This window comes from Narcine bancroftii, chromosome 3 (assembly GCF_036971445.1).
Source record: "Narcine bancroftii isolate sNarBan1 chromosome 3, sNarBan1.hap1, whole genome shotgun sequence".
Taxonomy (NCBI): Eukaryota; Metazoa; Chordata; class Chondrichthyes; order Torpediniformes; family Narcinidae; genus Narcine; species Narcine bancroftii.
Window position 1 is genome coordinate 242,857,069 of NC_091471.1, and position 22,450 is coordinate 242,879,518.

Consider the following 22,450-nt stretch of genomic DNA (forward strand, 5'->3'; position numbering starts at 1 on the left):
TCTGGTTGGAGAGTGCCCAGACAGATGATTGGATGTTCTTCCTCCAATTTGTGGTTTGGCAGTGGGCAGACATGCCGGTGTCTGGAGTAACGCTGCCTTGTCTTTACCGTGCGAGCATAGGTATGAACGATAAATAAAGGTGACATGACTTGTGTGTGAATGGGGCGTGAAATTGAAGGGGTTTGCCCACTGGGGATCCTGTTATTGCAGAAAGAAAAACAACTGGGAATTTTTTTTCTCTTTAATGTTTATCATGTTTTAGTGTTGATCATATTTACTGGCTGGAGTTGTGGCTGAAATGGCCTGTTACCGTGCTGTATTTGTCTAAATTAAAAATCTCCCCATGTTCACAATGGTAGAAGACAACTGGATGAAAGGGTTTTTCAGACCTTGTGTATAGACACATATATAGACATAGCATACATATTCATGTGGTCTAAATACAGTCATATATAAAAAATATTTAAATAAATAGTAGTGTCTCGGAGGGATTATATTAATTCAGTCATTCTCACTGCCCATGGATAGAAGTTCTTCCTCACCCTGGTGGTGCTGGCTCCAATGGGAGCAGCTGAAAGATGGTCACGTGCAGGGTGGAAGAGGTCCAACCTCAATGATTTTTGTGCACCCTCTTCAGGCACCGTTGCTGGTAGGTCATGTCGATGGTGGGGAGGGAGACCCCAGTGATCCTCTCTGCTTGCTGCTCGTGGTCCTGTGGATTGATCTCTGATCCAATGCAATGTTATACACATTCCCTATGTTTCACTTATTGTCCTCCTCCACTCCCCCATCTTCCTTGCTAACGCGGAAACCCACGAGAGGGGGCCAGGTGCTGGAATCTTGAGCAAATATCGATCAGATGATGAAGGCTTCTGACACAAAAAAAGGTTGAACGTGCCTTTTCTCCTGTGGATACCACTGTGCTCCGCCAGACCGGGCATTCTCCAACCTGATGGCATTAACGTCGACCTCCAGTTTCTACAAGACCACCCCCTGTTCTCCCTCTCCTCCCCATTTCTCCAGCTCTCCATCCCCTTCCCTCTCCATCCCCTTCCCTCTCCATTCACAGAGCTGTCCCCCTCCCCTTGTTTGCTGTTGTCCCTTCCTTACTCACCTGCTACCTTCCACCTGTGGGACTGTGGGCCTTGCCCTGCCCCTCCTTCCCCCAGCATTTTGTTCAGGCACCTGCCAACGTTTTGCTCATACCTTGGTGAAGCGCTCAAGCCTGAAAGTTGGTTATATAATCATTATCTCTGCTGTATAAAGTACACTGACCCCTGCTGAGTTTTTCCACCTTTGTTTTTACTTTTTTGTTCTCTGCTACTTAGCTGCCAAGATGAACTTACTTCCTCTTGTTCTCTGTTTTGATGGTGCTTTTGACCTGAGACGTTAACTGCTTCACTTGCCACCTTTCCCCAGCATTTTCTTCTGTTGTGTCCCATGAGTAATACATCCCTACGGCAACCCTGGTGCCAACCGATCACAGATATTCTATTTGCCCTGTCCATTCTCGTTGCCACTTTAAACTCTTTTCTCCATTCTGATGAAGGGTCTATTTTTCTTTCCATCAATGATGCCTGTCGTGTGGAGTATTTTAGATTTTTAAATTTAGACGTACAGCACAGCAACAAGCCTGTGTCCCCAAGTACACCAATTAACCTACAAACCCCAATGTTTTTTTTGGAAGGGTGGGATGAAACCTACATAGACACTGGGAGAATGGGCAGCATATTTGGTGTAGCGGTTAGCATAACACTGTTACAGCGCCAGCGACTTGGGTTCGAATCCCACACTGTCTGTGAGGAGTACTCACGTTCACCCTAAGTCTGTGTGGATTTCCTCCCACCCTTCAAAAAATGTACCAGGGGCTGTAGGTCAATTGGATGTAATTGGGTTGCATGGGCTTGTGGGTCGAAAAGGCCTGTTACTGTGCTGGATCTCCAAATTAAAAATGAAATGTAAAATTTGAAATTGAAAAAAAATCAAAAATTGCACCAACACCTTACAGACAGTGTCAGATTCGAACATTTTCTGCTCTTCTTTCAGAACGTCCAGTTTCTTTATCTTTTTATTTACTGCACTGGTGAAAGCAAACTAACAATAAATTCAGAAGAAAATACTCTTATTATTGACTGTTCTAGTCACTCGTATTTGACATCCGCAAAAGGATGAACACGGGGTTACTTGAGAGTGTGGATGAACAGAGCGACCTTGGGGTGCAAATCCATACATCCGTCCAGGCCGCCGCACAGGTTGATAGGATAGTTAAGAAGGCCTATGGGGTGCTGGGATTCATTAATGAGGGATTGAGTTCAAGTGTAGAGAGGTCATGCTACAACTCTACAAATCTTTGGTGAGACCACACAGAGTATTGAGTTCAGTTCTGGTCACCTCATTATAGGAAGGATGTGGAAGCTATGGAGAGGGTGCAGAGGAGATTTACCAGGATGTAGCCTGGATTGGGAAACAAGACATGAAGTAATATTAGCAGAGCTGGGTCTTTTTGGAGCATAGAGAGAAGACTTGATAGAGGTCTACAAGGTAATGAGAGACATAGATAAGGTGGACAGCCAGCACTTGTTTTCTAGGGCAGGATCAGTAAATACCAGAGACACCTGTACAATGTTAAGGGAGGGAGATTTAGGGGAGACATCAGGGGTAAGTTTTTTTTTAAAACACCGAGTTGTGGGTACGTATAATGCCTTTCTGGGAACACTGGTGGGGGCTGAAACATTAGGGGCATCTAAGAGACTCTTAAGCAGACACATGGATGGAAGAAAAATAGAGGGTTATGGAGTAAAGAGGGTTTTGGACTTATTTAGGAAGGGCCTATACTGTGCTGTAGCGTTCTATATTCTATCTTGCTGTAATTTTGTTAATATAGTTCTGCATTCTCCCTCAATAAATCCAGGGTCGACACCAAGGGGGCATCCTGGGCATTGTCCCCAAATGAGGTGCTCTTCTCCTCCCCCCCACCCCCCCACATACAGTCATTGGCCATCTGACAGCCTCCACTTCACCCCCCCCGTGTCACTAGCGTCTAGGTTGACGCAAGCTAGCGAATCTCCACCTGCCCTGGCCGTGTCACTAGTGAGCGTCAGTAACGCCTAGTGACGCAATGAAAGGAGTGCCATTGTGCCCTACGTCGGAGGGGCAGATGGTGTTAATGACAGGAAGGTCATTGCTGAACAAGCCATCCTCAACATGCTAATGTCCCCCCTCTAACATTCATTCTGGTGCCGACCCTGAATAAATCCCAGCAAATTCAGATAAATGAAGCATTCTGGCTCCAGTACTTGGGGACAAGAGAGCACTGACCTCACTTTTAAGTACTGAATCAGCTATTAAGTATGGTGATAATTTGGGGATGAGATGTGTAAAATAATGTTATCTTTATAATTTTTGAATAAAGAAATCTGAAGAGTCCCATTTAAATTGAAATTGAGGACTTTGCAGATTCTGCCCCTGCTGTAGTGTTTTGGCTGTGTACACTGATATAGGTCGAGTATTGTGGACCAATGTTTCGGGTCAAATTTGGTGGGGGCCATTTTATTTTTTTTCAAACTTTATTTCAAAGATAGAAAAAAACATGACATACAGTATAGTAATAAAAAAGATTTTACATATATAAAATAAACAAAACAAAATTTTAAAAAAATTTTAAAATCCAAAAAAACACCCACCCCACCCTCCCACCTTAAGGGGAGCAAAAAAAAGGATTATATATATAAAAAGAAAATATTATAAATGTTAAGAACATTTCAAAGTATATCTAAATGCATATATTTCAAATATGGAGACCACTTATTAACAAAAGAAGAAGAATTATCATGTAAATTATAAGTAATTTTTTCCATGACAATACATACTTTCAATTCATTATGCCAACGTAATATATTAATCTCAGTATCATCTTTCCAAGTACTAGCAACACATTTACGCGCTACTGATAACACCAAATGTACAAAAGCAATTTGAATTTTATCCAATCCCATTCCCCTTAATGAATACAAATTTCCCAACAAAAAAAATCATTGGATCTAATGGTAATATAAAATTATATAATTTTTCCAAAACTATTTTAATTCCTTGCCAAAATGATTGAACTTTAACACAAATCCAAACGGCATGTAGAAAAGTTCCAATGCATGAGCCACATCTAAAACAAGAATCCGAATTACTAAACCCTTTTTTTTTTAGCTTTTCCGGGGTCAAATATAATTGATGTAAAAAATTATAATTAACCATTCCATATCTTACATTAGTCAATTTAATTACATTGTTCTGACACATAGTCGCCCAATCATCTTCGGGAAAAATAAATATTAAATCACTCTCCCATTTAAGTTTAGATTTCTCCCAATCTGACTTATCTATACTATCTTGTAACAAATTATACATAACTGAAATATAACCCTTTTTCGGTATAGATTCAAATCTCGACAAAGTAGGTAAGATCATCTCTCTACCATAATTATCTTTTATCAAAGCTCTAAGTTGATAATATACAAACAAAGAATTTTCAGGTATATCAAATCTTTCTCTCAATTGATTAAAAGAAAGAAATTGCCCATTTTCAAAACAATCTTGTATTGTCTTTATACCTTTAGAGTCCCAAATCTTTAAATGATTATTAAATTGAAAAAGGATTAAGCTGATTATTATACAATGGAGTTGGAATTGATAATTTATCTTTCGACCCTAACACCCCATTTAAAAAAAAATCCAAATCTTTAACAAATGTTTCAATATTGGCATATCATATTGCTGCAATAAAATCAAATTCCAACAAAATATAAATTCATGTATCTCAACCCTAGAAATACACGCCATCTCCACTTTAGCCGAGCTAGGAGGCTGATCTAAATCCATCAATCTACTAACAAACTTCAACTGGGCCGCTTCATAATAATTTTGAAAATGTGGTAACTGTAGTCCGCCCAATGCATACTTCCATGTAAGTCTATGCAATGCCACTCAAGCTAATTTACCTTTCCATAAAAACTCTCACACTGCTTTATTCGAATCTTGAAAAAAAACCTTTGGAAGTAAATAAATAAATATTGAACTCGAGGAAAAATATTCATTTTAACTCGATTAACCTGACCAATCAAAGTTAATGGAAGATCTTTCCACTTAATCAAATCTACTTTAATCCATCTTAATATAGGCACATAATTTAATTGATATAATGATTAATAATTAGTATCCATAAACACACCTAAATATTTAATTTTACTTGTCCACCTTAATTTTGTAATAGTTTTAAATTCAGAATAATCTCCCACTCCAACTGGTAAAATTTCACTTTTATCTCAATTAACTTTATATCCCGATAATTCTCCAAATTTCGACAAACACTCTTGCAATTGTTTCAATGATCGTTCCAGTTATGTCAAGTATACCAACACATCATCCGCAAATAAGTTGATTTTATATTCTTCATTCTTAACCCTCATCCCTCTAATTTCTTCATTTTGTCTAATAGCCTGAGCTAATGGTTCAATAGCCAACGCAAATAAGGCTGGTGATAATGGGCAGCCCTGGTGAGTTGAACAAGTCAATTTTAATGGTAAAGAAATCTGTCCATTTGTCACCACCCTAGCAATCGGGTTCATGTATAAAGCCTTAACCCAACCAATTAAAAAAAAAAAAGGGCCGAATTTAAATTTCTCTAACACTTTAAATAAAAATATCCCACTCAATCCTATAAAAAGCTTTCGGTATGCGTTGACCAAAGTAATTAATTGAAACATATTGTCTGATGCGTTTCTATTCCTAATAAAACCCTGTTTAATCAATATGTACCAATTTGGGTAAATATTTAGCAAGTCTATTAGCTAATACTTCTGCTATAATTTTATAATCTACATTTAATAAAGAAATAGGTCTATATGAAGACACTTTTAATGGATCTCTATCTTTTGTTGGAATAACAGTTATTAAAGCACTTGAACATGATTCTGGTAACTTCTGATCTTCAGTAACTTGATTCAACACTTCTCCAAATTCATTAGAGAAATCATCATAAAGTTTATAAAATTCCACAGGGAATCCATCATCCCCTGGGGACTTTCCATTAGGCATTTCCTGAATAGCTTCCTTAATTTCAAAATCCGTAAATGGAGATTCCAATTCCTAAACATCATTTCCATCTAATACCGGTAACTTTAATTTAGGTAAGTAAGAGTCAATAGAACCATTATCCTGTTTCCCCTCAGAAGTATACAATTTTAGATAAAATGAATAAAACTGGTCATTAATTTCCTGAGGTTTATAAGTAACTTTTGAATTCTTCTTAACATCATTAATAGTCCAAGATGCCTGTTCAGCTTTCAATTGCCAAGCAAGTACCTTATGAGCTCTTTCCCCAACTCATAATAACGTTGTTTAGATCGATTAATTAAGTGCTCAAACTGATAAGTTTGTAAAATATTATAACGTAATTTTAACCTCGCTAATGCGGATTTTTTAAATCTTCTATTACACCTTTCTGTAAATCTTTCTCTAACTCAGCAATCTGATTTTCTAACTCTAAACTTTCTGCCATATATTGTTTCTTAACTTTTGTAGAATGATTAATAATCTGCCCCCTCAAATAAGATTTTAAAGTGTCCCATATTACAAAATGACTATCCACAGAATTAACATTTTTGGTCAAAAATAAAGAGATATACTCTTTAACAAAAGTAACAAACTGGTTTTTTCAGTAACATTGCGTTAAACCTCCATCTAAACATCGGATGCACTACCTCCGAACTTTCACCAGAATAAACTAATAATGAATGATCTACTTTAATGATAACTCTACTTTTATATTCAGCTCATAATATTCTACCTTGTAAATGTGCTGTTACCAAAAATAAATCAATTCTAGAAAACGAATCATGTCGTGAAGAGTAAAAAGAAAAATCTTTCTCTGTAGGATTAACTTTTCTCCAAATATCCACCAAATTTAAATCTTCCATTAATGCATTAATTTGTGTTGCCATCTTTGATTTCCTTATACTTTTTGGATTTCTGACCAATAAAGGGTCCAGAAAACAATTAAAATCACCACCAACTAAGACATTTTCATTAGCTTGAGTTAACAGTAAAAAAGCTTCTGAAATGAACTGCTCATTGTCTATATTAGGGGCATAAAGAGTCAGCAAAAATTTTACAGTTCACTCTTAATACTCTCCCAGCATACCCCTCTGAAGATTCAAATGGTAAATTTTTATAAATCAAAATCACTACTCCTCTTGCCTTAGAATTAAAAGAAGAAAAAAACATGACAACCCAATCTCTTCAATTTCAAATGTTCTTTTTCAGTCAGATGTGTTTCTTGTAAAAAAGCAATGTCAATTTTCATTTTTTTAATATAAGCCAATATTCTCTTAATTGGATTATTTAATCCCTGAATATTAAAAGTTGCAAAATTCAATTTGGACATCATTTTAACTACTAATATATTTACACACTATAAAATAATGCTCCCCTCTATAATACTTCAAAAAAAAAAGGGAAAGAACCCCCCCTCAAAAAAATAACAAAAAAAACCACTCAAAGGTAGTAATACCCTAAAAATCTGGGTGTGGTAAACCCACTAGCAGCAGATGACTATCAAAATTTTCAGTGTCATCCACCAACCCCCCCCCCCCCCCCACCACCAGCCAGATACATTTATTATTTAATTAAACACAATCAAATATAGTCCATATATTCAACCCAATGATTCCAAGCCCAGTGACTGCTCCGGATCTTCAACATCAAGAAGGCTTTGTGTCAACTCTTCTTTCTTTCCATTCTTTCCATACCCTTTCCATTTACCATCCTCTTAGGAGACAACGAGGGAGAACACCCATTTCTTTGCAGTTCTGGCAAAGAATTAGCAAAAACCAAAGCATCATAATCATTCTCAAAGAATTGAGATTGAAAATTTCCATAAAAAACCTTTAAAATTGCAGGATAACGAAAAGCAAACTTGTAGTCCTTTCGCCACAAAACATCTTTAGCCGTATTAAATTCTCATCATATTCTAAGAACCTCTTGGCTCAAATCGGCATTAAAAAAACACTCTACTATTTTGAACCATTAATGGAGACTGACTCTGCCGTGCTTTCTGTACCACCATACGTAGAATCATTTCTCTGTCTTGGTATTTTAAACAATGAACCAAGACTGCTCTTGGTGTTTGTCCTAGAAGTGGTTTTCTTCTCAGAGATCTATGATCCCGATCCAATTCCAAGCCTTCAGGAAAAAGCTCTTTACCCAGCACCTCTGGGATCCAATGCCTAAAATTTTTTATAGGATCGGAACCTTTAATATCTTCTGGAAGACCAACAATTTTCAGATTATTTCTTTGGCTTTGATTTTCCAACGAATCAATCTTCTTCAATAAGTCTCTTCTTTGAATCCCCCAATCTACAAAAGAACTAGTTTGGCAGGGGGGTGGGGAACAGAGTGTGAGTGCAGTGTCAAGGGAGCATGGCCACCTAGATAGGAATAATAACGATAACAAAGTTAGGATGGAGATTAGGGTAAAAGGTAGAAAAGAGAATATAGGTGAGGGTCATTCTCTGAAAGGCATATATTTTAATGCAATAAGCATAGTGAACAAGGTAGATGAGCTTAGAGCTCTGCTCGTTAAGGAGCACATTACTGCCGTGAGGTGGCAGGATGGTCTGGAGGGATCGTCCAGTGAGGCTGTTTGGGTGGAATTGAGGGGTGAAGGAGGCATGAGGGTGCTAATAGGGGTGTATTGCAGACCACCAAATGGGCCAAGAAAATTAGAGGAACAAATTTGTAGGGAGATAATGTATATGTGTGAGAATCATAAGGTAGTGATCATGGGAGATTTTAACTTCCCTCACATTGATTGGGATACCCATACAGTTAGAGGGCTTGATGGGCTAGAGTTCGTTAAATGTGTTCAACCTTCCACTTTTTCCATTTTTTCTCTATTACGTTCCACCTGATTTTGACACTCAGAAAAGGTTGTTTCAATTTTCTTAAAATTATCTTGCACAGTATTGACTGATTTTATACATCTATTCTTTTCTTTTCTTTTCTTTGGCTTGGCTTCGCGGACGAAGATTTATGGAGGGGGTAAAAAGTCCACGTCAGCTGCAGGCTCGTTTGTGGCTGACAAGTCCGATGCGGGACAGGCAGACACGATTGCAGCGGTTGCAAGGGAAAATTGGTTGGTTGGGGTTGGGTGTTGGGTTTTTCCTCCTTTGCCTTTTGTCAGTGAGGTGGGCTCTGCGGTCTTCTTCAAAGGAGGTTGCTGCCCGCCAAATTGTGAGGCGCCAAGATGCACGGTTTGAGGCGTTATCAGCCCACTGGCGGTGGTCAATGTGGCAGGCACCAAGAGATTTCTTTAGGCAGTCCTTGTACCTTTTCTTTGGTGCACCTCTGTCACGGTGGCCAGTGGAGAGCTCGCCATATAATACGATCTTGGGAAGGCGATGGTCCTCCATTCTGGAGACGTGACCCATCCAGCGCAGCTGGATCTTCAGCAGCGTGGACTCGATGCTGTCGACCTCTGCCATCTCGAGTACTTCGACGTTAGGGGTGTAAGCGCTCCAATGGATGTTGAGGATGGAACGGAGACAACGCTGGTGGAAGCGTTCTAGGAGCCGTAGGTGGTGCCGGTAGAGGACCCATGATTCGGAGCCGAACAGGAGTGTGGGTATGACAACGGCTCTGTATACGCTTATCTTTGTGAGGTTTTTCAGTTGGTTGTTTTTCCAGACTCTTTTGTGTAGTCTTCCAAAGGCGCTATTTGCCTTGGCGAGTCTGTTGTCTATCTCATTGTCGATCCTTGCATCTGATGAAATGGTGCAGCCGAGATAGGTAAACTGGTTGACCGTTTTGAGTTTTGTGTGCCCGATGGAGATGTGGGGGGACTGGTAGTCATGGTGGGGAGCTGGCTGATGGAGGACCTCAGTTTTCTTCAGGCTGACTTCCAGGCCAAACATTTTGGCAGTTTCCGCAAAGCAGGACGTCAAGCGCTGAAGAGCTGGCTCTGAATGGGCAACTAAAGCGGCATCATCTGCAAAGAGTAGTTCACGGACAAGTTTCTCTTGTGTCTTGGTGTGAGCTTGCAGGCGCCTCAGATTGAAGAGACTGCCATCCGTGCGGTACCGGATGTAAACAGCGTCTTCATTGTTGGGGTCTTTCATGGCAGACTTAACTACAGTAATTTCCTGTTTCATAGTTGACATTTCATCGCACAAAGTATTCATTTTTATTTTCATCTCCATAAATCCTTGATTCATCTGAGTTGATATTTGTTTTGACATATTGTCCATTTGACTAGCAATCCCTTCCAAAACAGTGAACACTGAATCCATTCCGGATTCCACCTCCACTTTTTGAGGTCTACCTCCTTTAACTACAGGCTCCTCCTCCTGGAGAAATTCCAATAAGTTAGTTCCTCTTCTTCCTCAGTCATCGTAAATCCTTTAGCTGAACGGCTGTGGGTCTGGACACCCGACGCCGGCAACCCATCCTCTTCAGGACGTTGACGTTTGGGCTCCCCCACAGCCCATACTTTGTCCAGCAATTCTCGGACCCTGGGATGCCCCATGCAAGCCAGGCAAAGCCACCGAATGCGCAGGAGCATCCTCCGATGCTACACTGCGTGTCCATGGGCAGTCCAGCAAGGTCACGGTTTCGTGGGTCCCCTTGTTGGCCATGCTGCCCACGCGCACAGCTTCATGTGAATGCGGGTTGGCAATGGCCGAAGTCACCAAAGTGTCAGCGCCATTTTGTGGAGGCAGGATCGGCGCCGAGGTCAAAATCGAATTGGCTGGAGTCCTCTGAGGCTTGGAGGCTCCCAACAACATTCAGTGGCTTCAGCCTCGCAGGTAGGCTCAGTTCTTCCGCACTTTTGTATGGTAATTATTTCTGAAGTTGAGGTTTAGATTTTTTCACATTAGTTGCCATAATAAATCACTTACTTAAACAATTGTATATATTTTTAACCACTTTTATGCTTTTTTAAAATTGGGTATTTAGTAATCCAGCTGGGGAAAGGTGGAATACATGTCTTTATTCTACGCCATCTTGCCACCCCCCCCCCCCCCCGGGGTCATTTTTTTACGTGTGCCACCTTTGACCGTGGTTAGAAATTGTGCTGTTCAAGGTGACGGGAGTTTGGATGAACGGGACTGGGTGGTAAGTCTGCATTTGGGGTGTCGGGTGGGCAGGCAGCCGAAGCAAGGATCCACGGTCAGGGGAAATCGATGGCGGGTGGTTGGGGCCAAAACTAGTAAGGTCGACTTTTACACGTGATATATGGAAAATGCGTGAGTTTTGGGCCAAAAAAAAGGTGATGAGTGGGGCAATTTTTACACGAGCATTTACGGTGACCAAGTCGAGAGCCACTCTGCAGCCTAGTGTCAGGTCCAATCAAACAAAGCAGCCTATCCCCTCCCCACCCCCACTACTGTAAAATGGCCACGCGAGGAACATTAACCAACTGCAGAAGAAGAAATGCAAATTATTAGCAAATAAAATAAAGTGCTTGCATGTTTATTTCTGTTCTCCTGGCCAACATTATTCCATTAACAACATTGCTCAAGTTTTCCCACCCTTGTGACTGTGCAATGATTATGCCTCAAAGATATCTTAATTGGCTTTGGTGCAGAGTGGAGCCATGGTATATAAATGCAAGCCTTTGTTGTTTGCTTTTTTATACATTCATCCCTAACGTCGAAGTACTCAAGATGGCAGAGGCCGACAGCATCGAGTCCACGCTGCTGAAGATCCAGCTGCGCTGGGTGGGTCACGTCTCCAGAATGGAGGACCATCGCCTTCCCAAGATCGTGTTATATGGCGAGCTCTCCACTGGCCACCGTGACAGAGGTGCACCAAAGAAGAGGTTCAAGGACTGCCTAAAGAAATCTCTTGGTGCCTGCCCCATTGACCACCGCCAGTGGGCTGATCTCGCCTCAAACCGTGCATCTTGGCGCCTCACAGTTCGGCGGGCAGCAACCTCCTTTGAAGAAGACTGCAGAGCCCACCTAACTGACAAAAGACAAAGGAGGAAAAACCCGACCCCAACCAACCAATTTTCCCCTGCAACCGTCGCAACCGTGTCTGCCTGTCCCACATCGGACTTGTCAGCCACAAACGAGCCTGCAGCTGACGTGGACATTTACCCCCTCCGCGAAGCCAAGCCAAAGAAGACATTACTGATAAGGAATGATCCAAACTCTCTTTAAGCAAACATTTGCATGTAGTTGACAAATACTAATGGAAAGGAAGAGCCCTACATTTTCAGAGGTTTATAATTCATATTAAGGTAGTTCTGAGTCCTTGCTTCCTAAAAAATGTTCAACCCTAAGGAGTTGGAGAAATTGTCTTTTTAAAAAAAAGAGAGTAAAATCCTTGTTCTCCTCCAGCCTCAATCAGCAAAAAAACACAAGTGTGGGAGACAGGTTAGAAAGTTTAAACTTGGCGCCCCCTGTCGGTCAGTTCTCCAATCACACAACACACAATCTCAAGCAAACGGCAATTATGCTTATCCAGAAACCCCATAGAGCAGTGGTTCTCAACCTTTTTCTTTAAGTAATCCCTGTGCCATTGGTGCTCTGTGATTAGTAAGGGATTGCTTAAGGTGGGATGCGAGTGGGAAGGGAAGGTTGAGAATCACTGCTCTAGACCCAATATTTGAAATCTGAAATATCTGAAATATTTTGCTTTGGAGTTATGAAACCATGTACATAATGATTCCATTAGGGACGATTAAATAAGTGGTTTTCAAACTTTTTCCACCCTTGCAGTGATTCTCAACCTTCCCACCTTAAGCAATCCCTTAGTAATTACAGAGCACTGATGGCATAGGGATTACTTAAAGTGGGATGTGAGTGAAAAGAAAAGGGTTGAGAATCATTAATCTGCTCTGTCCACACCTTTTTTAAATGTTTCAATGAAACTTCTCCCCACCCCTCCCCCCATTCTCCTAAATTCCAGCAAGTACAAGCTGAGGGCCATCAAATGCTCCTCCTATTCCCAGAGTCACCCTTGTGAATGTCCTCTGAACCCTCTCCATCATGGCAAACAACCTTTCTACATCTGAAGTAAAAGTAACGTGCTGGAAATACTCGACTGGTCAGGCAGTGCCTGAGGGGAAAGAGTTAACAGTTTGCATTGACGTGCATGGATTTAGTTAAAGCAAGATGCGTTCTAAAGCCACTGAGAAGTGTCTGCATTCTCCTCCTTTCCCGGACCTTGTAGTTTAGCACCCAAATGACTCATCTTCCTTTCATAATATCTGGTCTCTAAAGCAACTGATGCTTCTCACAAGGATGGTGATTCAGGCATCTATATACAGAATGGACTTCAGCATCAGTCCACCTCGATAAATCCTATAGTAATGGAACAATTTTCAATGACCCTGACGCTGGTGTGCTATTTTCTGCTCCTAATCTGGAGATTGTTGCTAGGTTATCTGCTGCAGGCTCCCATCAGTTCATTGGTGGCACTCTTCCTTCATTTTGTTGCCTTCCCTCGGGATACGTCAGTGATCATAATGGTCATAATATTAGACAGAGCCTTCTGCCGTGCATCAGGGTTATTACGATTGGATGCTCCGAAATCTGAATAGAATTGGAGGGATGTGGGAGAAGGGGAGGCTAGCTCAGGGAGGCCATCATGGATAGCATGGATAAGCAGGACTGAATGGCCTGTTGCTGTGCTGCAGAATGCAGTGGCTATGTGAAAATGCCGACAAGTACTCAGCATTTCAAGGGGGGGGGGGGGGGTGAAGAGAGAGAGAGAAGACTAGAACATTTCAGAATGGACAGAAGATCTTCAACCCTAATTGTTAACTCTTTGTCCGTTCGTTAACGCATCTCCCTGCTGAGTACTTCCAGCCTTTTCTCTTGCCTGAAACAACGTCATCACTTGGGTTGATGTCACCCCCCCACCCACGCCCCCACCAATGGCCTCCTCCTGTATCAGACTGTACTGAGTCTTTAGTAAATGTTGTTTGTACTTAATGTTACTTGTAAATCACAATTATTTTTATGACCACAATATTGTAGCTAAAACACTAAAATATTTGACAAAAGCAGAGACTATAAAAACATCAGCAGTAACAAAAACAACAGTGCATGCTTGTGGTGTGAGTGGATGAAACCACGTGATGGGTGCCACCTGTAGGGCCACTGCCTTGCAGTTAGGGATTGATAGGTCTCGATTAGCCAGGTTGTAGGGAGAAGGGGCTGAGAGGGGAAATGGCACAACTCCTGATTGAATGGTGGGGTAGACTCCGTGGGCTTCGGGAGGGGGGAATCTCTGTCCAGGTTCTGCCTTTGTCTCCAGTGCTGTCTGTGTGGAGTTTGCATGTTTTCGTCATCTATTTCCTTTGGGTGCTCCTGTTCCTTTCCTCTTTCCAAAGATGTACAATTTGGTAGGTTCATTGGCCAGTCTCCTTGTTGTAGAATCTGGGGCAGTGGTGGGGGGAATAGTGGGATTGATATAGGATTAATGTAAATGGAGGGTTGGTGGTTATGATAGCTTGTTAGCGGAGCGGTTAGTGTGATGCTATTATAGTGCAAGCCACCGCATTTGAATCCCGCAATGTCTTTAAGGAGTTTGTATGTTCTGCGTGGGTTTACCCCAAGTTCCTCCCACCTTTCATTTAGGTGTAATTGGGTGACAGGTTTAAATGGCTGAGATCTGCTTCGACTGTGTTGTAATTAAAATTCTAAAAATTTGGCGGGGTGGAGGACTCGTTTCTGTTTTGAATTCTGTTTGACGATGCTCGCATCCTGCAGGTACAACCCAACGAAACCGTGTTCTCTGGTCCTCTGTACAAAAAAAAACATGTAACCAGATGTAACATGAATGCAGACAAACAATACATATACAGTTCCTCAGCCTGGTGGTTCTGGTTTTGATACCCTGGTGGGAGCAGCTGAAAGGTGCTGTGTGTGGGTTACCATTTCCTCTTTGATTTCCTTGGATCTGCAGTGATAGTTTGTGCCCTGGGTTCTTCTAAAATGTGCAGACGTGGATGGAAGATCGGGGTGGGTTACTGTGGAAACTTGCTGAAGTGGTGAATCTCTGCCCCTGCGGGTTGTGAAGTTGGATCAGTGGAGATGGATAAATATTCGCATGTTGGAGGAATAGAGGGTTATGGAGAAATCTTTCTGATGTGGCGTGGAGGCTGGCATAGATTAGCACGGTTAGCACCGTGGTTAGCCCAATGCTATACAGCGCCAGCGAACTGGGTTGGAATCCCACCACTTTCTATAAGGAGTTTGTACGTGTTTCCGCCCCCCCCCCCCCCGGCGTGTGTTTCCTCTGGGCCCTCCGGTTTCCTTCCACCTTTCAGAAATGTGCAGTGGTTGTAGGTTAATTGGTGTATTTGGGTGGGAAGATCCTGTTACTGTGCTGTATGTCTAAATTTCAATTGAATAACTCACTCTTAAATTTAAATGCTATTCAGCGGTGGAGTTAAACAAGTAGTGGTGCCCTGCCAAACCGAGGCTATGCAAATTGAGGAACAACACCTAATATTCCATCTGGGGACTCTGCGACTAGACGGCATTGCACCGACTTCTCCGGTATCCATTCAGTTCATTCCCCAAGACCCTTTCTTTCCCTCTGTCTGCGTTCCTCTAGCTCCTCACCCCATTCTCTCTCCATTCAGAGAGCTACTATTCAGACGCAAGGTTTGAAAGACTGGACAACAGGCTTTATTTTAGTTAAAGTCTTCTGCTGTAGTTAGCTGCAACTCTGTGTGACTAACCTCGAGGAGCCGGATGCAGCTTATATCCCGATGGATGATTGGCAGCCGACCTGGTGGGGCTTGATCCATTCAGGTTGGCTGATTGACAGCCAGCCAGGTGTGGTCTGTCTTCCGGTGATCTTCCTGCAGGTACACAGGTCGCCCCCTGCAGTTGGCTAGTGGTGTAACACCACAACCCTCCCACCTGTATCATCTTTTACCTGTGTTCCTCTCCCCATCCCACTTCCCCACTCAGGCCTGTTGTATTGCTCATCCCTTGACGAAGGGCTCAGGCCCGAAACGTTGGCTTCCTGTGGATGCAGCGTGGCCTTGCTGAGTTTCTCCCAACAGATCGGTGTATTAATTGAAGGCTTGGATGGCCTACTCCTGCTCCAATCATCTTGTGTTTGTAAGGTGCATTACATTGAGTGGAAGCACATTTCCATTTCGGGGAGATTATAATAGGCAGCTGTTACTGATCCAACAAGATGCAGAAAGAAAATAAGATTGGTGGTTAGCTGTGGAGCCAAACCACATCTCCTAATTGCTTCAGATATCTTAAATACATCTGAAATGATGGATTGCTCGAGGCAAATGACCGGAGCCTGGTGATCTGATTGATTTTAATGCACAGTAAGTGCATTTATATTTCCCTTCCTGTTTTGGTCACTCAAGCTGATGTGCTCAGGAATGTATCCGGTGTGTGGAAAGACTCTCTGTGAATTCGAAGGCGTTCTCTACTTAATTATTCCCAAAGGGATCTCAGGAACAACTGGGTGCCGTGGGGATTGGAGCAGTGACATCACACAGTTCCCGTGGCCTGCCCAATGTGGCCAAGGATGCTGGCGGGGCAGGGCATAGTGGTTAGCGCAATGCCAGCGACAAGGACCAAGGTTTGAATCCCGCGCTGTCTGCAAGGATTTTTGTACATTTTCCCCGTGCCTGCGTGGGTTTCCCCCAGGGGCTCCAGTTTCCTCCCACCCTTCAAAATGTATCTGGGGTGTAGGTCAATAGGGTGTAAATTGGGTGGCACGGACTCGTGGGCCGGTGGGCCTGTTACCGTACTGTATGCCTAAATTTAAATTTTTTAAAAATTCCCGCATCTCGGTTGACTTGAAACAGGCTCAGTCGCCATCCAGTGGTTTAAGTGTTGAACATAGAATTGTGAGGTGGAATCTTGTCAGGCTGTTCTACAGAACCTGATCCTACCAGTAAGGGCAGTATTCAAATGGTAGTGACTGCTCCGAGACAGGTTCTGAGTTCCTCTCTCGGGGGGGGGGGGGCTGTGCGCACACTCAGTGACATGCAAATTTGTCCAGCCACCTGAACATGCACGCCTTGTTTGCGAATGCACCTCCTCCCATGGCCAGTCAGCCCAGATTGCTGCTGTGAACAGTTACTGCCCGATCACCACTGGAAATTTTGGGTAGAGAGAGGTAACGGCTCTGTAGGTGGGTGGGAAGGGAGTCTGGCCCAATCCTGCTCTGTCAGTGACTTGCAACCGTGGCGCAAGTCATAAGGTAGAACAGGAATGAAGAGGATTAGTGGGGGTGAGAGGCTGGGACGTTGAGATTGCGGTTCACCGTTGAGCTGTGACTGGTATTTATTTCTTCAGGACACTGCTGGCCAGGAGCGTTACCGAACCATCACCACAGCCTATTACAGGGGGGCCATGGGGTTCCTGTTAATGTATGACATCACCAACCAGGACTCCTTTGGTGCAGTGCATGACTGGTAAGTGTTGCGGGCTTCCAAAAGGCAGGTCAAATCCATCCATCCCATCCGAGCACCACTCCATGGATGTGCCTGAGTGGATTTTAGCCCTTGACTGTATTTTGAAAGCCCACAGACCAATCACGCTCCTGCTCTCAAGTGTGACTGCAGGTATTTGCAAATCATGATCTTGGCCTGGGCTGGCGTCCAGTATATTTCTGGCCTCGGTGTTGTGGTGGTTTACCTACAAAGAGGAACGGGAATGTGGGAGTGTTCTCTTTGGAGTCGATCAACGGCTTTGGCCGGACGAGAAAGAACTGAGCTACTTCCCGAATCAAATCAGTCGGTCATCAGAAGATTGGGAACACCTTTCCTAAAAGGCTGGTGATCCGGATTCAAATGGAGTTGCCGCAGAGGTCAGGACATAGAACATTACAGCACAGTACAGGCCCTTCGGCCCTCAGTGTTGTACTGACCTATATATTCCTACCAAAAAAAAGTACTTTGTAACCCTCTTTTTCTTTCATCCATGTGCCTGTCTAAGAGTCTCTTAAATGCCCCTAATGTTTCAGCCTCCACCACCATCCCTGACAAGGCATTCCAGACACCCACAACTCCTGTGTGTGGTGGGCAGAAACCTGAAAAAACACAACCTCACCCCTAATGTTTCACTTAAATATTCCTCCCTTCACTTTGTAGAGATGTCCCTTGGTGTTTGCTATTCTTGCCTTGGGATAAAAGTGCTGGCTAACCACCTCTCAGAATCTTGTAGACCTCTAATAAGTCTCCTCTCATCCTCCTCCTTCTCCAAAGAGAAAAGTCCCAGCTCTGCTAACCTTGCCTCATGAGACTTATTTTCCTGGTCAATCTCCTCTGCCCCCCATCCATAGCTTCCACATCCTTCCTGTAATGAGGTGACCAGAACAATGTCACCAGAGATTTGAGGAATTGCAATGTGGCCTCTCGTTTGGAGTTTGGAGAGTTGAAAAGGTGGGCTGAATAGCTGTCCTTTGTGTAATCCGATTCAGAATCATCTTAAGGCCCAAATGGAGTGATCAGGCCCTGTTGTTTAACTGTGGTATCCTATTGTTTTCCTATTGTTCAACAGGGCCACGCAGATCAAAACGTACTCGTGGGACAATGCGCAAGTGATCCTCGTTGGCAATAAATCGGATCTGGAGGATAACCGTGTTGTACCCACAGAAGAGGGAAAGAGATTGGCTGATGAATTAGGTATGCAAAATGGCCTTACTCAGGCCCCACTCCTCTTTCGCTTTCCCCCCCCCACCACTTGCCCGTCACCCACACCCACCATTTCCTTCCCTCCCACCAACTCCAAATCCCTACATCCCTTCCAGTGTTCCAAAGAAAAATATCTACCTTTTTATATCCGCTAAACCTTAAACTTTTGGTTGTTTTCTTCCACTCTTTTTAATTCCACCTCAAAGTTGACTCCCTACGACCTACTTGTTTGAAAGTCTGTTACCCATGCTCAGCCATTGTCAACCTTTTGTCACCTATGGACCCTCCTTCTCCTCAATGTCTTCAATTTAAAAGGTTTTTTCCCCACAATAATGAATAGCATGTCCTCATGACTATATGAAATGATTCTTTATTCTAAATTGTATTTATTAAAGCATTGTCCAGGAATGCAATCCTATCATGAATCAGAGTATACAACCTGTAGGATTTAAAATGATGTTCCAGCAAAATGGAGCCATATTCAGTAAAGTCACTGTTATCTGGAATTCAAGTAACGGGAAAAAAAATCGCAGAAAATGAATAGGCTTTTTTTAAAAAAAATTAAAATTGGCGCCCCCCTCATGGTCAGTTCTCCATTCGCGTAACGCGCAATCTCAAACAACCTGAAAATTAGCTTATCTGACATCTACCAATTCCAATATTTGTCGGACACTGGAGGTTTTACTGTAGTAGAAAGAGTGGCCATAAACTTTTTTTTTCAAAATTTTAAAAGCTGCTTATAAATGGATGTGGAAGATTGAAAGGGAATTCTAGAACTTGAGGTCTTAGAAGCTCAAGACTGAGTTGCCAGCAATGGAACCAAGGCACGTGAGGTTGGCAAGATATTAAAAGAGAGATGATATCTTTCATAAAGGCAGCTTTCAGAATGTTTTAGCACTAGGAGAAGGCTGATGGCATTTTGTGGGACTAGAGGGTTGTGAAGTTTCACAAATAATTAACTTCACAGTCGCTGAGAAGTCTTGATGATGTTCTTTTTCCACAGGAGGGAATATATCTCTGAGTTAGGACGCAGATGTGAGGATTTAGGTTGACACTCTCTATTTCCTTTTTTTGGGGCAGGATTTGAGTTTTTCGAGGCGAGTGCGAAAGAAAACATCAATGTGAAGCAGGTCTTCGAGCGTCTGGTCGACATCATCTGCGTGAAGATGTCCGAAAGCCTCGAGGTTGACCCCTCGGTGCTCGGCAACAAGAACCCCTCCCTTGTCGAGAACTCTCGGCCACACGAAGGCAACTGCGCATGCTAGGGTCCCTCACCTCTGACCTTTGACCTAAGCCATCCTCCACACGGCGGTCACATGGATACGAATGGATTTGGGGAAGGGGGTGACATTAAAAAAAATATGCTCAAGGTTCAGGATTACAACTTGCATTTTACTTTTATTAAGTATTTTTACGTGATGGCGAGATTCGTTGGCCCATCCAGTTAAGGGATTCCTTCCGATGTTCGCTCATTTAAAACCTGAAGCCCCCATTGCAAGGTCACCAAGGGCACACTGCGAGAGCCATCTGATTGATGCAAGTTCTTCTCTGCAGTCGGGTGTGGATCCTGCACCACTTTTGTGGCTTCCATCTTTTGGGAGGGATGTTCCCGAATTTGAAATTGAGAGCTCGGGTTCCAGTTGGGACTGAAACATTATAAATAAAACAGGCCCTGTCGGAGGATCGGATCAGGGCAGGGGTTGCCCTCTGCAGTTGACCCTAACCTGGAGGGAGATCTCTGTGCCTCATTAAATCAAATAAAACTTCTTCACAGCCAAGTCTGGCCATTGAAACCTGTGCCACCCAATTATATCCAATCGTCAGCGTCAGAGCAAGTCTAATTGGAGGGCATTAGGGTAACCACGGAGCTGAATTGAGAAGCCATGTTCAGATTTGCTGAATGAGTGTTTTGCGCACCAATACTTGGTGAACATGGTTTTGATTTCTATTTGCATCAGTGATGCCTACATTAGCCGAACTGCAGTTCGTAGGACTCCTTGCAGGTTAATGTGCTTGCTTGTCTCTCATTTGCTTTTACTGGTGTCCCTCCATAGATTCAGAGAGTTACCCTGCTTAGAGACAGGTCCTTCATCCCAATTCCTGCCAAGATGTTTATCCATGTTCATCTAATTCCCTCTATACCTTTCCTATGGATATTCCCCAGGGGTTACGAACACCCAACACATGGCCGCTCTCCTGCACTCTTTCTGCTCTCCCCACACACTCCCCCGTGCCCCCTCGCCTGGTCACTCTCCCATCACACGCCCCCCCCCCCACCCTTCCTGTGATCTGCACCCACAGGCGATTTTTGTCCTCAGACATGCAGGCAGTTCAGGATGCGAGCGGTTCCCAGGAACAGGGAGACTTGCACCTGTCCAAATGTCATTCCAAACCTGGGAATTGTATCTGCCTCAATCACCTCCTCAGGCATAAACCATCCACTTTCGGGGGGTGAGGTGGGGGAGAAAACCTGCCTCTCAGATCCTGTGAAATCTTTTCCCTCTCAGCTTAAAAAAATATGCCCATTGTTTTTAGACTCTCCAACTGTGAAGGTAAAGGTTCCATTATTGTCACATAATACTACATTTAAAATGTAACATGCATCAAATTCTTTGACTTTTGCCTGTCAGCTTTTTATTAAAAAAAAAATCCAGAACGTGACCACTGCCAGTATTATGACTTTTAGTTCAGTAACTGGGGGCCTTGAGGACTGATTGGCCCTCTTGTCAATCCAAAGGGCTTTACAGCCAGTGACGTGCCATCAGCCATGCCTTTGGTAGATGGTGTGGGCTGCGCAGGGTGACTCTTCCCATGTACATCCTATTTTGTGCCAAATAAACTTCCGCCTCAAAATTGCACAGGAAATAGGGCCATGCTCCAGGCCCATGATATTCCTCCAATTAACATGCGGAGACCTGTTTGAAGTTGCATTTGGGATGGATGGTCCTTTACAAACATACTAATGACACAGAGATGTTTGGGCTGAAACGTGTTCTTGAGGACGGAGGTTACTCTCCACCACCTCTTTCAAGCAGGGAGTTGACTCTCTGACCCGCTGCAACCTGTTTCCTTAACGGCGTCCACCTGCTTCATGTCTGTGCAATAGGTCTCCTCCTCCCTCCATTCACGAAGCCCAGCGCTGACTTGTTTTTGAATGCCTGCGTGTTTAGAGCTGTAAATTATTGAACCAAATTCCACAAGAAGCGTTTCCCCTGTGCTGCCTGGGGGAGGATGTGTTAATTTCATGCCAAATTTGGGAGAAAGAAGTACTTTCAAGGGAAGTTTTAAAAATATATATATAAAGGTGCTGTGAATATGAACCTCTTGATCTTGTACCTGAATGTATTGTTGGGACTTTGGCTGGAGCCAGCTTGTTCGTGTTTGCAACTTGTGTGTCCGGAAAAAGAAATGGACAAAAATAAATAAATATTGACATTCAAAAAGTGACTACGTTTTTTCTGTTGTATTCCACAAATCCATTAAATAGGTAGTTGATCTCATGAGCTTCATGTCAGTTCCAGGCAGTAATAAATACTCAGAATTACTGGAGAAACTCGGCATCCAAGATTATTGCTATGTAATGAAATTGAAAATGTGATATTACACAAAATTCCCTTTACCAAAGGCAGACAAGGATTCACCAGAAATTACCTGGTTTCCCTCATAGACGGAGAAAGAAGCAAAAGGGAGCCCCCCCACCCACCCAGAGTCTGAGTATTCGTGGATTCTCCTCCAGCTCTCCCACAGCCTTCAGTCTAAACAAGGGGT

At 43.1% G+C, this 22,450-nt stretch overlaps 1 pseudogene; it reads left to right on the forward strand.

Moving 5' to 3' along the window:
• Positions 1–22,125, forward strand: part of LOC138758430 (ras-related protein Rab-3D-like) — a 34,072-nt pseudogene extending 11,947 nt beyond the window's left edge.
• The last annotated feature ends 325 nt before the right edge of the window (positions 22,126–22,450 follow it).